This window comes from Pongo pygmaeus, chromosome 9 (genome assembly GCF_028885625.2).
Source record: "Pongo pygmaeus isolate AG05252 chromosome 9, NHGRI_mPonPyg2-v2.0_pri, whole genome shotgun sequence".
Taxonomy (NCBI): Eukaryota; Metazoa; Chordata; class Mammalia; order Primates; family Hominidae; genus Pongo; species Pongo pygmaeus.
Window position 1 is genome coordinate 87,767,705 of NC_072382.2, and position 15,075 is coordinate 87,782,779.

Sequence of the window (15,075 nt, forward strand, 5' to 3'; positions counted from 1 at the left end):
GGCAAAAAAACAGTTTTCCAGGCCCCATCCATGAAGATTCTCATCCAGTAGGGTTTACATCCCTGAAGTCAGGTTTACTCTTGGACTGCATATTTACATAAGCTTATAAATGCTCTTTTTTTCTGCCTTAAACCAGTTTGTGTCAGATGTGTGATTGTGTGCAACCAATAGTATTAACTAAATCCTTTCAACACTATTTTTATATTGGCACTTCTTCCCACCAGTTAACATCTTTGGGGGGCAGAGATCATGTGTGTTTCCATCTTTGGTATCTAGTGCACACAAATAATTGGAAATTGATTGTTGAACCAGTTTGCTCTTGCTGAATACAATGACCTTTCCCTCCCCTGGAGGATATTTAATAGGTAACTTTAGTCATTTGAAACCAGGATGTAAACAACAAAGGTTTCCAAACAAGCAAATATAATTTTTATAGCATCAATTCACTAAAGCTTGTACAGTTTACATATAAAAGTCTCTCACATGTCCTCACCTTTGGCCTATATTCTCTTAACCCAGGCATAATTCTACAACGTTGTTGTGTGTGTGTGTGTGTGTGTGTGTGTGTTTGTTCTTTGGTGACAGGAAAGGAAAGGTTAAAGGCAGGTCCACCAGGAGCAGTGACAGAAGGCAGTAGCAAGAGGAGGTGGCTTCTCAGTTCCATACAGTTGTCCAGGGACCCAGGTTTTCTCTTTTGCCGCTGGGCTCTTCTTTAGCTGTTGCCCGCCTCTACACAGCGCTAACACCATGTTAGCATCCCAGCCGTGGAAAGGGGGAACAAGGAAACAGAGGGAAAGCAAATCTATTTGTTTTTTTAATTGAGATAGGGTCTCACTGAGTTGTTTAGGCTGTTCTTGAACTCCTGGGCTCGAGCAATCCTCCTACCTCGGCCTCCCAAAGTGCTGGGATTACAGGCGTGAACCTCCGTGCCCGGCCAAAGCAAATCTATTTTATGAAAGTTGTATATATTACTTCTACTCGCATTCCATTGGTCACACGTTCATATCAAGCTACAGGGAGGGCTGGAAAATATTGTTTGTAGTAGGAAAGGCATGTATGTGCTCTACTAAAGTTCAGTGGGGAGTCTATTACTAAAAGGAAGAAGGGGAGAATGGCTCCTAGGGACCACTAACTAGAAGTCTAAATATAATACTCATTTTCTGTTGAAGTGCTTAGCCTGTAGTGGGTGATCAGAAACTGTGAGCTGTTTTTATTGGCACGTGTGGTTTCCATTTCTGCTTTCGTGGCTACTTCCTTACTTTTAGAGCTGAATATAGGATTTCAGAGACCAGGTTCAGAACCATGGAAACATTACAGAACTTCTTCCAACTCCATACAACTCTGACTTCCTTAGCCAGCCAGGAAGTTGGCTTGTGATCTGGTGATCTGGTCCAGCACTATATAGAACTAATGGGTCTCCATAATTTGTCTTGGCCCCTCTCCTTTCATATCCCATTTACTGACTTCTGCCGTCATTGTAATGATGCTTCTTGGGATGGCAGAGAAGGAATCTCATTCCATCTCCTCCAGCCAACAGTTCCATATTCCAGGTATAGTTAATACTTTTGCTTTTCCATTTTGATTACAGAGAATTTAAATATCTACCTGTTTCCCTACTAGACTGTGAATTCCTTGATGACTAGAACCACGATTTATAATTCTTTGCGTCTCTAGTACCTGGGAAAGTACCTGGCACTTAGCATTAACTCAGTTTCTTGAATTAAATATAATTATGGTTCAAATTTGTGCATAACCTTCCAAGGAGTGGAATTAATTGAAACTAAATTTGGTACATTGTTAAAAGGGCACAAAGTGGCTTCAAGACAGATTTTTAACTCAGCTATCTTAAAACAAGATCTCTTATCTTCTGAAAGCAATGTTAATGACCTTACACATGGATTTTAAAAAGGAGGTGAATGTAAAATTCATTATTTTTCAGTTAATCTCATTACTTCACAAACTTATTCATAATATTCTATACAACATTTAATGTTCATGATTGCCCCAAAGAACTCTTTAAATTCATATTGCTGCTAGTAATATTTGTAAACACTTCAACTCTATCATTATTATTATTATTATTATTTTTGCAGCAAAGGAGAATTATGGGGATCATTTATTTCTTCCTAGTCTGCATACTCATCACTCTGCTTATGTGCCCTGAACTCTGGGCCTTTGCTCAGCAGTTTCCTCTGCTTCCACCATCTGCCAGTTGAAGCCCTGTCTGTCCTTTACAATTCCACTCAAACACTACCTCCTCCAACGAGCCTTCCGAGAGTCCCAACCAGCAGCTTACCCTCCCTCCCTGATGCCCACAAACTCTGCTATTTTTATCTCTCCTATTCACTTTTATTGCACTTTTGAAAATCTCTCCTATTGTGCAAAGAGGCTCATAGAAGTGAACAGCTTTAAATCCAGATAGTCTGGACTTTACCAGTGAGTGACTTTGAGCATTTTATGTGACCTCTTTAAGCCTCACCATCCTCATGGATAAAACTGAGATCCTAACATCACTTCTCACATTGTTTTTTGCTGGATTTATTTATTTATTTAAAATGCATTATAGCATACACTTACCACCTACATGCCAGGCACTGTTCTAAGCACTTTATAAACACTAAGTTATTTAGCCTCATGAGCTATTATGCCATTTTGTTCAGCTCCAGATCTACCTTTTTCTACTCTGGCTTATGGCTGAAGCTTGGGCCCTATAAACCCGTTCTTTGGCAGCAGGGTTCCTGTTCATTTCTGCCAATAGGGGGCGCTAGAGGGAGACTGAGGGCTGGAGAGGGGAAATTTTCTCCTTTCTGTTTGCTTGCTCTTGGTTCCCTGCAGCATCCACCCAGCAACAGCCATTTACCCGGCATCAGCCATTGGGCCCAGCCTCCAGCCCCCTTTCACAGCCTAGAATCAGGCTTCCCAGGCTTCTGCAGACTTAGCAGCAAGTCTTTTTCACCTCAGGTCCAGCTTCTGATGGTCCAACCACTTCCCTTTGTTTCTCCAGCCCTGGAGATGGAATCTGCGTGCTCCGGTTACCACCTGTGATTGCCTCAGCATGCCTTTTCTTCTCATCCAGCCCTCCAGCACCTGGGAAACCAGTTCTTTATATTAACTTCCTCTTGTTGAGATATACTTTGTGTGGTTCTGTCTCCTCAACTGGACCCATCTGTTATAGATTGGTACCATTATTATCCTCATTTTACAAATAAACAAAATCGAGGGAAGTCAAATAACTCACCTGAAGTGGGCTGGGATTTAAACCCAGGCTCAGGTGCCATGGTGGTCCCAGGACACTAAGGGCTCGTGTTTGTAAAGTGCTTGGTCAGGCCTGCTGCATGGCCAGCACTCAATGAACAGTGGTTCTCTGATCTCCAATCGTGATCCTCATCACCACTCTTCAGCCTTTCATCCTACCCAACACCTAGGACAGGGTGTGTGCAATCAATGCCTACTGAATTGAGTCTGATTACCTAAACATGAGAGGACTGTGGCATAGAAGGGGCTTGAGTTAAAAAAGGGCATGGAGGAGACAATGGGGCCATGAAGCTTCTACATCCTGTCCTTCTGACTCTTCCTTTGGAGTTGTTTCCAAGGTAACTGATTCTCCCTCTCTTCTTGACCCTCTCCCCACCTCCCTGCCACGCTTTTACTTTGGCTTCTTGACTTCTGTTTTTCTATTAAGTAGGAATAAGCAGTTCTCTGACATTCTGAGAATATCAAAAGCAAAAATAGAAGGGCCATTTTGTTGGGTAGCAGAAAACACGTTTCTTATTTCTCTGTTGCATTACATTCTATTTCTCTATTCTTTTGTTGCATTGTCATAATTTTTAATACCCAATTTTAATAAGAAAATATCTTTTAAATAACCACATTCCTAAGACAGGTGGTCCACGGGGTTCAGTTACCCCTGCAGAGTGTTGTCACAAAATCACCTTGAAATGTTTGTTTATAAACTACTTCAAGTAGTGGTTGCACCAAACCTAATTGCTTCCAGAGAGAAGGACACAATAGACTGCATTACTCCTCAGACCCCCTGGCTGATTCTCATTTAGTCTGCAGCTAACTCTTAAGGCCCACTTATGTTCCTAGCCTGGCTGGCTCTTATTTTCATGGCTGCTTTAGTCACAATTTACAATCCATTTTAGACATGCCCCCACTTCTACCATGTAGTAGGAGTTCCAAGAAGGAAATATTATCCTCAATCAGAGTGACCAGGGAGAGAACTAGTAACCAGTACTTTTTGTGTATTTTCCGGGCCTCCACATTTCCCAGAAGTTGTTTTAAAAAATCTATTTTCTGCCCCTCTTGAAACACTCTATTCAAGAACTCAGTTCTCTGATGGCCACCGCACCATTTCTTCATTATGCCCTGGGTTCCTTGGCCACCTCCTGCCTCACACAGAAGTTAGACAAAAAGGCAACTGTTAGAAAAAGGCAAGATGTGGAAACAGAAAGCCATGGCAGCAGCTGCTGAGCTAAGCAGCCTGATAAGGGGGAACAAATTTGTGCCCTCAGTGTTTGTTTGGAGGTCAGGGTGGTGGCCCAGCAGGATAGGGAGAAAGCTCTTTGTCTACGGTGTGATTTGCACATCTGGCCTATTCAGCATCCCCTGGACCAGCTGACCCCTGTCACCAGCTTCACTAGCTCCTTCATGGGCTCCAAGCTTGTTAAGCTGTAATGAGCATATCCTTGAGTTTCCTAATTAACTTTGCAACAGTCCTGACACACTTCCATAATGGGAAACAAAAATATTAATAGTTTTCCCCATTGACAATCATTTCTTGGTGGGACAAAAATCATCAGTAATCTGGAGGAATCCTGGGGTTCTTACTAGAGTTTAGGTTATTTTTGATTTAAGTGTTTTTAAACTGTGTTTTCTTTGCATATAATCGGTGAGATGAAGACAGGCTGTTCCCAGTGCATTTGGGTTCTCTTCAACTCTTTATCACCTCAATTGGTTTTTGTTTTCCCTTCTCACAGATTTAGCTACTTGACTCCTCCTCTCAGTCTGCATTTAGCCTCCAATCCCTTGGCCTGAGTCACTGAGGATTCCCCAAAGAGATGTAATTTGTTTCCTTTGCGTATTCACAGGTTTTGAGCTTCAGCTTGTGTAGTTTGTTATTGTAATGGATGTTATCTGTGTCATCAAGTAGCCCACAGAGCAGGCATTCACTCAGCTATGGAACCGAGCAAAGATTTTGACCACAAAGCTAATGTTTTTCCCTCCAGGTCATACCAATTGTTCACCAGAGTCACCTTATTTTCAGGAATACTTGCGCTTCTAAGAGCAAGTGGATTTAGTTCTCCTTAGCTTGAATTTTGGGTTTAGTATCAAATCTAAAAGACTGACTCACAAAGGGTAAAAACTGGAGACTGATTAAGCAGCATACAGATGATATGGAGTGGAGAGATATCTTTTTGCTTTTCAGGCATTGTAATTAGCTACACACTTTATTTATTAATTTATTTGTATTTTTTACAGACTTGACACTGCTGTTGCAAAGCAGATTTTGAGATTTGAGCTTCAGCAGCATGTTATTTAACACTTTGATTTGCACAAGGCTATAAACCGAGGCTGCCATTTAAGGTTGTCGGCTCAGATTTTTGCCAGTATAAATTTCATGTTCTGGCCGGGCATGGTGGCTCACACCTGTAATCCCAGCACTTTGGGAGGCCAAGGCAGGCGGATCACTTGAGTTCAGGAGTTTGAGACCAGCCTGGGCAAAACCCCATCTCTACGAAAAACACATCTGTATTCCCAGCTATTCAGGAGGCTGAGGTGGGAGGATCACTTGAGCCTGGGAGATGGAGGTTGCAGGGACCCAAGATCGCACCACCACACTGCAGCCTGGGTGACAGAGCGAGACCCTGTCTCAAAACAAACAAACAAACAAATAAATAATTTTATGTTCTTTGTATAGTAGCTAAGAGCTTTCTCTTTAAAGTCAGATACATCTGGGTCTAGATCCCAACTGTGCCACTCACTAGCTGAGTGATCCTGGGGGATTTACTTGATTTCTCTGAAGCTCAGTTTTCTTATCTATAAAATGAAGATAACAATAATAGTATTTAGCTTATAAGGCTGTTGTGAGGATTAAGTGCCTGGCACATAGTAGATCTTTAGTAAATATTAAATATTACTATTGTAATACCTCCTCTGTATTCCCACAAAACAATTCTGGACATGTAATAATTGCTGAATAAACATTGATTAAAATGCACGTAAGTGAATTTTCAAAGGCCCAGGCTTCAAAGGCTTAATGTGAAATCTCTTTAAGGCAGGTTAATGCCCAGAGGTAGAGGCTGAATATTCATTGAGTTTCATTATATTTAAATTATCACAGTGCATGTGGTTTAGACACACACACACACACACACACACACACAGAGGTTTAGATACAATGTGAGGTTCTATTAAAATGGAAGTCAGGTGAAGGTCCCCTGGGCCCCACTCATTTCAAGTTGCAGGTAGGTTTACTTGCACTACTGGCCTTTACTAGTTCTACCTCTACCACCTATCAAATACCAGGACCTCAGCTCACCCCAATTTTGTGCATATCTGGGAGTCCACCTAGCAGAGAGGCAAGTTTTCTATATAATCTGAGATACAGGTGTAGCTCCTCTGCTCCCCTTTTGCTCACTGGGGCTGTGGCCACCTCTTTCAGCCCCCAGCACTGCTGGAACTCAGCTCAGATTCCCTCTTGTGGCCCTGGCCACCTTAACTTCTGAAGCCCTTTGGATAGCTGCTTCCCAGCTGGTGCTGCTTGAAACTCTGCTGTTTCTATAATATCTCTCTGTATTTCTGTGGTTCCTCACTCTTTGTCTCCTGATGTTGCAGGGTAAGGTAGAAAAGTCGGGAACTCCTTGTAACATGGTCCCTTTAGATTTACTACCCTCTCAGAAGAGGGCAGGTTCCCAGCAGAATGGCATGGGCCTCTACAGATTCCATTATTATATCTCTTTTCTTATTGGGGCACACAAATGGTCCTGGGGAAAGACCAGACCAAAGTGGATTCCAGGACAACCTCATACCATACTGTGAACTTGTGCTTTCTCCAGGGCCTGCTTCTAATGCTAGCCTATCCTGCAAACATTTTTTCTCTACTATGTTTTTTTCTGGAGGGGAGAGACTCTCCATCTCTGCATTCAAGCTTCATTAGGCCCACCAAGTTTAGAGGACACACATGTCAGTCAATTGTAACGAGGCTCAAGTTCCTCTTCATGAGGCTCCAAGGCCCCCTATAAATCAGTGATGTACCCAGATGCTCCATAGATATCCCTGACTACCCTGCCACATTTAAGATGTTTGTCTGCCCTGGGCACATGGCAGACCTCTGGAGGAAGCTGTGTAATTCAGAAGATATCCATCCAAATCCAGGCTCTTAGACAGCCGAGATACTCTGCCACATATCATTAAAAACATTTCATTTAACAAGATGTATGTGACAGAGATGAGGAGAGGAATGGAGTTTCTTCACAAATCAGAAGTATTGAATTTGAGCTTTCTAAAATTCCTCCTAATTACAGGGTACATGAAATTACATAATTCTAAAGTTGGAAGGGATCTAGGTTTTATAATATATCAGTGATGCTGCCAAGAATTGAAATTTTGCTCCCTGAGAAGTTTTCCAGAGGCAGCGTGGCTCAGCAAGCCGGCAGTGGTGAGATACCTAATGAAATGGGGGAAAACCCCTTCCTTTCAGGAAGAAAACCATTAAAAAAGGATGATTGCACTTGGCAGTCATATTTTTACCCTCTTATTTTTCAGCTTTTATCAAGCCTCATGTTAAAAAGGACGTGTTCTCCTTTATAAGAAGAATGTGAGAGACTGGATTGATAAACAGCCCATATTCTGAGCACTAGAGCTATCATAAAGAGAAAGTTCATGGCAATTAATAGATTCTAAGAATTTTTTATCTAATCACAAGAACTGACAAGCTCTAGCCGAGCCAAGGAGATAAAAATCCTAGAGACAATAAGAAAGGATTTAAAATAAATGAGAATTAGTAGAAAAGCTATCAAATTGGAACAGTATGTTTGCATTTGTAAAATCTTACTTACTATTCTATATATAGAATATGACAGGATATTGAATGGGATTTTTCTTATTATCCCAGGATTTCAGCTAAAGCTGCAAGCTAAGGTTAATAAGTGGTACCCCACATTCTATAAAGAAATCAAGGAGCCACCAGACATGGCCTCCAGTGCTTTAAGGAGTGGCCAAAGGGATCCTCCAACTCTCACCCCCACCACGCCATGAGCAGAAAGCTAGACCCCATGGCTGAGGAGAGTGTGTAGACAAAGAATGAATCCACCAAGGGGGTCACACATGGAGATGAGGTCTGCTCTAAGAGGGTACCCGGTGTCTCAGTCTCTGGCTAGCGGCTTAGCAAGCTGCCCAATTTGGGAGGGCCACCAGGGTGGACTGCCATGAGGCATCTCATGAGAGAGGCTGAACCATGGCCCTGGAGGTAGGGGATTCTGTAGGCAGAGGCGGACTAGAGAAGTCAGTGACTATGGGAGGAAAGAGAGCAGTTTCATGGTGGAGTGACCTCCTCCTCTTCACAATGGCTAGGGTGAGTGGAGATCCTTGAAAGTCAGGGAATACCATAGAAAGTAGCTGAGTCGTTTGAGGGTTGTGCACCCATGAGGGGGCCTGTTTGGGGGAGGAAGTTGTAGCAGTAAGAGGCTGTGGAACTTGTCACCCCAGCTGGAACCTGAGCAAAGGGTCACAAGAGGCCAGCCAGGGAGCTTTTTTCCTAAGCTGGGCCCCTTCAAGGGCATCCAAGAAAATCTGCTCTTGCACCCAACAACATAGCCAGCTTTGGGACACTTGCCCACAGAGGGCGTCAGCAGCCATGAGAGAACTAGAGCACAATCTAAATGAAAAGGTTTTTTGCCCTTTAGCCTCTTGAATTAATTTCCTAGGGCTGCTATAACAAATTATTATAAACTTGGTGGCTTAAAACTTCAGAAATGTATTTTCACACAATTCTGGAGGCCATTCAAGGTGTTGGCCAGACTGTTCTCTCTCTCTCAGGGCTCTAGGGGACCATCTGTTCCTCACCTCTTCCAGCTTTTGATGACTCCAGGTGTGTGTTGGCTTGTGGCAGCACCTGTCCAAATGATCTCCACAGTCATATTGCCTCTTCCTCTTCTCTGTGAGCTTCTCTTATCTATGTTTCTTATAATAAGTCCCTATATTTAGGACCCTCCTGGATGATCCAGGATAATCTCAACTCAAGATCTTTAACTTCATTACTTCTGTAAAGACCTGTGTTTCCAAATACATTCACAATCACAGTTCCAGGAATTCGGATGTGGACAGATCTTTTTGGAGGTTACAATTCAACTGCCTACATTCCTATCCCCTTTCCTCCTCCAGCCATGTAGGAATCAGAATTAGCAGGATGAGGGGAAAGAGGAAGGAAGCACAGGTTGTGCCCCTCCCTCACTCCTACAGAGGCTCCTCATTCCATGGGAAGCAGGCCCAAGCTTGGGAGAAGAAGCCTGAAATGAATGTGAAATTGGAACTTCACATCGTACCTCACTAAACTTTCAAACTGAACTTTGAAGTTTTGAGATCTGCCTGAGATTTTCTCAAAGGTCATGAAGGGGAGACTGGACCAAGCATAACTAAAGACAGTGATGGGAAAGGATAAGACAGACATTTCCTGTTGTAGTCCATTGAGTTCAGTATATTCAATAAACTAGTTACACTAATATTAAAGTTCATGCTTTTCTAATATAAGAGATCTGGGTTTTTTTTTTTTTAATAAGAAAAGCACAATTTAGAGGCAAAGCATGCTAATACATATTTTCAGTGAACATCATATTAGGAAAGGACTAGCTGTTTGGAACAAATATCTATGGAAATCTAAACTATAAAATTGTATTAAATGCCAATCACTGAAGCGAGAAGAGTAAGAATATGCAGTTCTTTTAATAGCAGATACTCTTGTCCACCTGCCCGACCACCAATTTCAGATGTGGACTGATAAGGAAAGTACAGTGGAACTATTACCTACCTCAGTCCATCAAAATTCTAGTAATGCAGCCTCAAATCACCTCAAACTTGCAAGAGCTCTGTCACATTGCTGGCTACATTGAGTTATTAATGGAAACCCAAAGCTCAGATGAATAACTAATGAGGCAGCTGTCTATTTGAACAATTGACAATCTTTTTTTGGGATTACAAAAACTTTAAACCTAAATACCTCTATGTTCTTTTATTCCTTTTCACTGTAATTTCGTTTGTTTCAGCTCATGTTTTCGGCTTGTTGCAATCTTTATAATGTTAACTTTGTAATCCAATGTGTTAGTGGTCCCTCAGAGTTTTACATCGTGCGCATTAGGTAAACTGGCCTTCTGGGCCTACATTACCAGGAACTTTGGAGACAGGACACGGTCAAAGGCAGTTGGTACAGTATTCAGTCAGCTAAAATATAACACTGGGAAGCCCTCATTTAGTAATTTTTGCAGCATCGGGCTTTTTAGAGAAAGAGAAACACTAATAAAATAAGCTAATATAGAAGTCAGTAAGAAAAAAACTACATATTAAGGATGGACTCGGTTGCATTCTACCCAATGTCTCCTTTCCCTTGTGCCCCTACAGTAGTTATAGGTCTGCAAAGGGAGAATTCATCTTTACTTTAGTAATTTTTAATCATTACAAGGAAAAAATAGAAGAGTGGATAAATCTATTTTCAACAAGATGTGAAACCCCTCAAAGATCCACTTAACCTCGAATTAACCAGAGAATAGGGTCATCTGTCCAGATGACCCTATTATCTATTTTTGGTATTTAAGTTATTTAAGCTATTTAAGCTATTCTTTTCTATGCATTAAAGGATGGTTGGAGGTATGGTGGAAAGGGGGTTGTAGGGCAGAGAGAATTTAGTAGAAGAAAGAACTGACAAGAGAAGTAAGTAATATTAAAACGTGAGGTTCAGAGATCGAGGAACCCTGAGCACAGGCATCTTAGTTAGATGTAGCTTATGGACCAGCTACCATCCTTCTGAGAGATAATTTTAGCCAAAACAAAAAATGCTATCTAATTAGATGACACATCTGAACTAGAAAGACAGAGTTCTATAATTACCTGTTTGACTCTCCCATTTGTAGAAGTGTCACCCCAGCAGGCAATTTATTAATTTATTAATCATTAGGAAGAAAGCAAATGCTGTTGTCTAACTTGGAGGTGTTAAGGTTTACTTTCATTAATGCTCTGTTATAATACCAGGGCTTTAAAAAGGATTACTGAGTACAAGAAACATAGATTTAAAGTGAGTTTTCCTATGCGTGTGTCTCATGCTTGGATCACATTCAATAATTCATGTCAGGCATGGATCCTCTTGACTTACTGTTGTTATTGGTGGATTATGTAGCTACATGAAAACCCCTGGATGCTTCTGCCCTGGATGTCCTGAGACTGCCTGGGATCCTGGACCACACAGCCTGTTCCAGCCAGTCATGGTTCCTTGGGAAGCCCAAAGCAGATTTGATCATAATCCTGCCTGGCTCATTAGGGCCAGAACATGGTAAATCCCAAAAGGCAAATATACCTAAATGCTAAAGTTAATAAAGCAGAAAAGATGAGCATATAGTGACTTCTAACTCTAAAACTTTGGTTGCTGCAATGGAAGGCACTGTGGGTTTTTCTATGCTGTAAAACCATGGACAACAATGATCTCTTAAGAGGTTCGAGGAGTTAGTTGGTTTTTAGGATACTATAAAAGCTTAGGATGAAAGAAATCAAACCTTAATACTGGAGATGTGTGTGTGTGTGTGTATACACATACACATGCTTGTGTATATATATACATATATGAGAGGTTCAAGGAGTTAGTTGGTTTTTAGGATACTATAAAAGCTTAGGATTAAAGAAACCAAACCTTAATACTGGAGATATATGTGTGTGTGTGTATATATGTGTGTATATATCTCCAGTATTAAGGTTTGGTTTCTTTCAATTATATATATATATAAAATTTGTTTATTGAGACAGAGTCACTCTGTTGCCCAGAGTGACACTGCACTAGAGTGTAGTGGTGTGATCTCAGCTCACTGCAACCTCTGTCTTCCAGGTTCAAGTAATTCTGCTGCCTCAGCCTCCCAAGTAGCTGGGATAACAGGCACACACCACCACGACCGGCTAATTTTTGTATTTTTAGTAGAGATGAGGTTTTGCCATGTTGGCCAGGCTGGTCTCGAGCTCCTGACCTTAAGTGATCCACCCGCCTTGGCTTCTAAAGTGCTGGGATTACAGGCATGAGCCACCATACCCAGCCAGTACTGGATATATTTAACTCAAGTTTATCTATCACAATGAGATTACTGCTTATTTCTTGGGTAAATATAAACAATTGTACTTTGGAGCCAGGGTATTGAAAAGCTAACAAACATGTGTGTGTGTATGTGTAAAATATGTGTACAAATAAATGGTATATAAACAAGTTATATATTATTTTTATTGGTTTTATTATAGGTATAACTTTTTTTATTGGCAACTCAAAGTAGTAGGTGCCTTAGAAATAGGCAGGAGTTACAGAATAAGAAATATAATATACTCGTTTACTTGCTTTGGCATTAACAATTCCATAGTTATCTTTTAAGATGTCTGCAATTTAGATTCATCAGAAAAAGGTATGTTGAAAAGTGAGTTTTCTGGAATTTCTTCTCTGAGGCGGAACACCCGGAATGCATTGATGCTGGGCTCTACAACTTTGTCACTGAGGATTGCTGCTCTAGTTTTTCTCTTGCTTCTCCTTGCTTTTGCTTAAGCAGTTGCCTCCTCCTGGAGCACCCTTTACTCATCGATGTCTGAACCATTAACGTTCTCTAAGGCCTAGTTCATGTACCCCCTTACCCTGCAAGCTTTGCCTAGTACATCTTTCCTCTCAGAACTTTCATATCACTCAGGGTATTAGTCTGCACTTCAAGTGAGTAGGTTCCCAAATCTTCCTCCTCCTACCCCCCAACAAGACCTCCTTTCCCTTCTATGAATTCCACATTTTGAAAAAGTGTGTTACTCAAGTAACACAGTTTAATTAAGCACATATTTATTAAGAAAAATTTCATCTATTCAATCAGTGCTTTTTGTTTAGGCAGTTATTGTGTAACTGTCAATAATGTCATTTTTATTTAGTATTATGAGTTGGATAATCACATGAGTCTCTGTCATAGATGTGGCACTAATTATAATAATGAGGGAAATGTTAAGTCAGCAGTTAGTGGCCTAACTCCAGCTGTTGTGCTACACTTGCGTCCAAGGTCATGCCTGTTCTGGACATAGTCCATTGGAATACTGAAACTGCCAAATGTCAGTCTGTAAAATTATGTCACCCACAGACTGTATCCTAGAAATTTCAAAGATGTCATTGACAAGCAATCAAAGCTACTGATGAGCATGAGCTAAGTGGTGTTAACACAGAGTTGATATTATTTCAGCCTAAAGAAATTTGACCTTTTGTTTTAGCTAGTGTGACACGCTTTCAGTTTCTGCAAAGCTGAAAAACTTTTGAACCTAAAGTCTTCTAAAACCTCAGGCTCTGGAGAGGCCAAAGTGAGAATGAGAAACCTTTATTCTAAGGCTCCCTGATTCTTTTAGCAAATCTTACCTGGATTCAACACTGTTGTAATTTCAAAGGTTCTGGTTCCAGGAAACATTGCTCATAGGTGACTGTCTAAAATGTCAACTAGTAACTGTTAAAGGAAAAACTTAGAGTAAACTTTAGTGTCACCCATTCCTAAACATTGACTTGGTTGAGTTTGGAAGGAATACACTTCTTATCTTTAGTGTCATAGAAACAATCATTAAAGAGAGAATTTTAAGAGTAATAACTTATTGTAGTCCTACTGTGTATGCCAGGCACTGAATGAGACGTTTCACAACTGTTATCTCTATTCCTCCAACAGCTTTATAGAGTGGGTCCTATCATCTCAATCTAACAGATATGGATTTATATTTTTGGGCAATTAATTTTTTCACCTTTTTATTTTGTGCGCTTCCTGTGTTCAGACTCACCTTTGACACTGGTTATCTACAGAGTAAGTTTATTGCAGCAGAAACAAAAAGAGAATCAAGAGAATTGGTTCTTGTCTATAAAGCCCAAACAACAGGCTTGAAGAATACTTTCAAAGTAAATTTTGACCCACAACAGAAAATATATAAATTCCTGGGCTAATGGTCTAAAGAAAGAAAGACAAGCAATTCCCAGTTTCATATTTTTAAAATAAAGACCTTCCCTGTTTCTAGTCCACTATGTCTAAAGTACAGCCCTTTGGGTCCCCAACTGAGAGCCTGGAATATCTACTAGTTCCCCTCCTCCTCAGAGGGCCCTGAACTCTGATTTTTATCTTCAAAAAGTGGTGTAAAGCAAAAGCTCATCTAGGCCTCTAAGCCTTGTAACCATTGCTTCCTGTTTGGGGCCACTTAGGGCTGCCAAATGATTCATGGTCTCACTTCTCTGCACTTGCCTTCCTCAAGGTTCTTGGTCTCTATATTTACATGCCTTTGTGTCTTAGCTCAGCCTGCTATAACAAGAATATCATAGGCTGGGTGGCTTAAGCAACAAACATTTATTTCTCACAGTTCTGGAGGCTTGAAGTCTGAGATCAGGGTGCCAGCATAATTTGGTTCTTGGCAAGGGCCATCTTCCTCATGGGGGCCACCTTCTCATTGTGTCATCACACGGTGAACAAGGAGAGAGAGAGAGGAAAGAGTGAGCTCTCTCCTGTCTCTTCTTATGAGGGCAGTAGCCCCTTCATGAAGGCTCCACCCTCATGACCTAATCACCTCCCTGCCCTGCCTCCTAATACCATCACATTGAGGGTTGGGGTTTCAACATATGAATTTGGGAATACACAAGCATTCGGTGTCTAGCACTTGGTAACGCTAAACTCTACCTTTTGAGCGCTATCTGCAAATGACTGTCACTGCTCTGCTCAGCTGCTGCTTTCTGTTTTTCTGCTTGGTTTTTTCCACACCTCACTGCTTTTGAATGAGTAAATGCCTCATAGGAAACACAGGGTGGAATGTGCTCACCTCAGGCTTTCCCTTCTCTATGGGACCTCA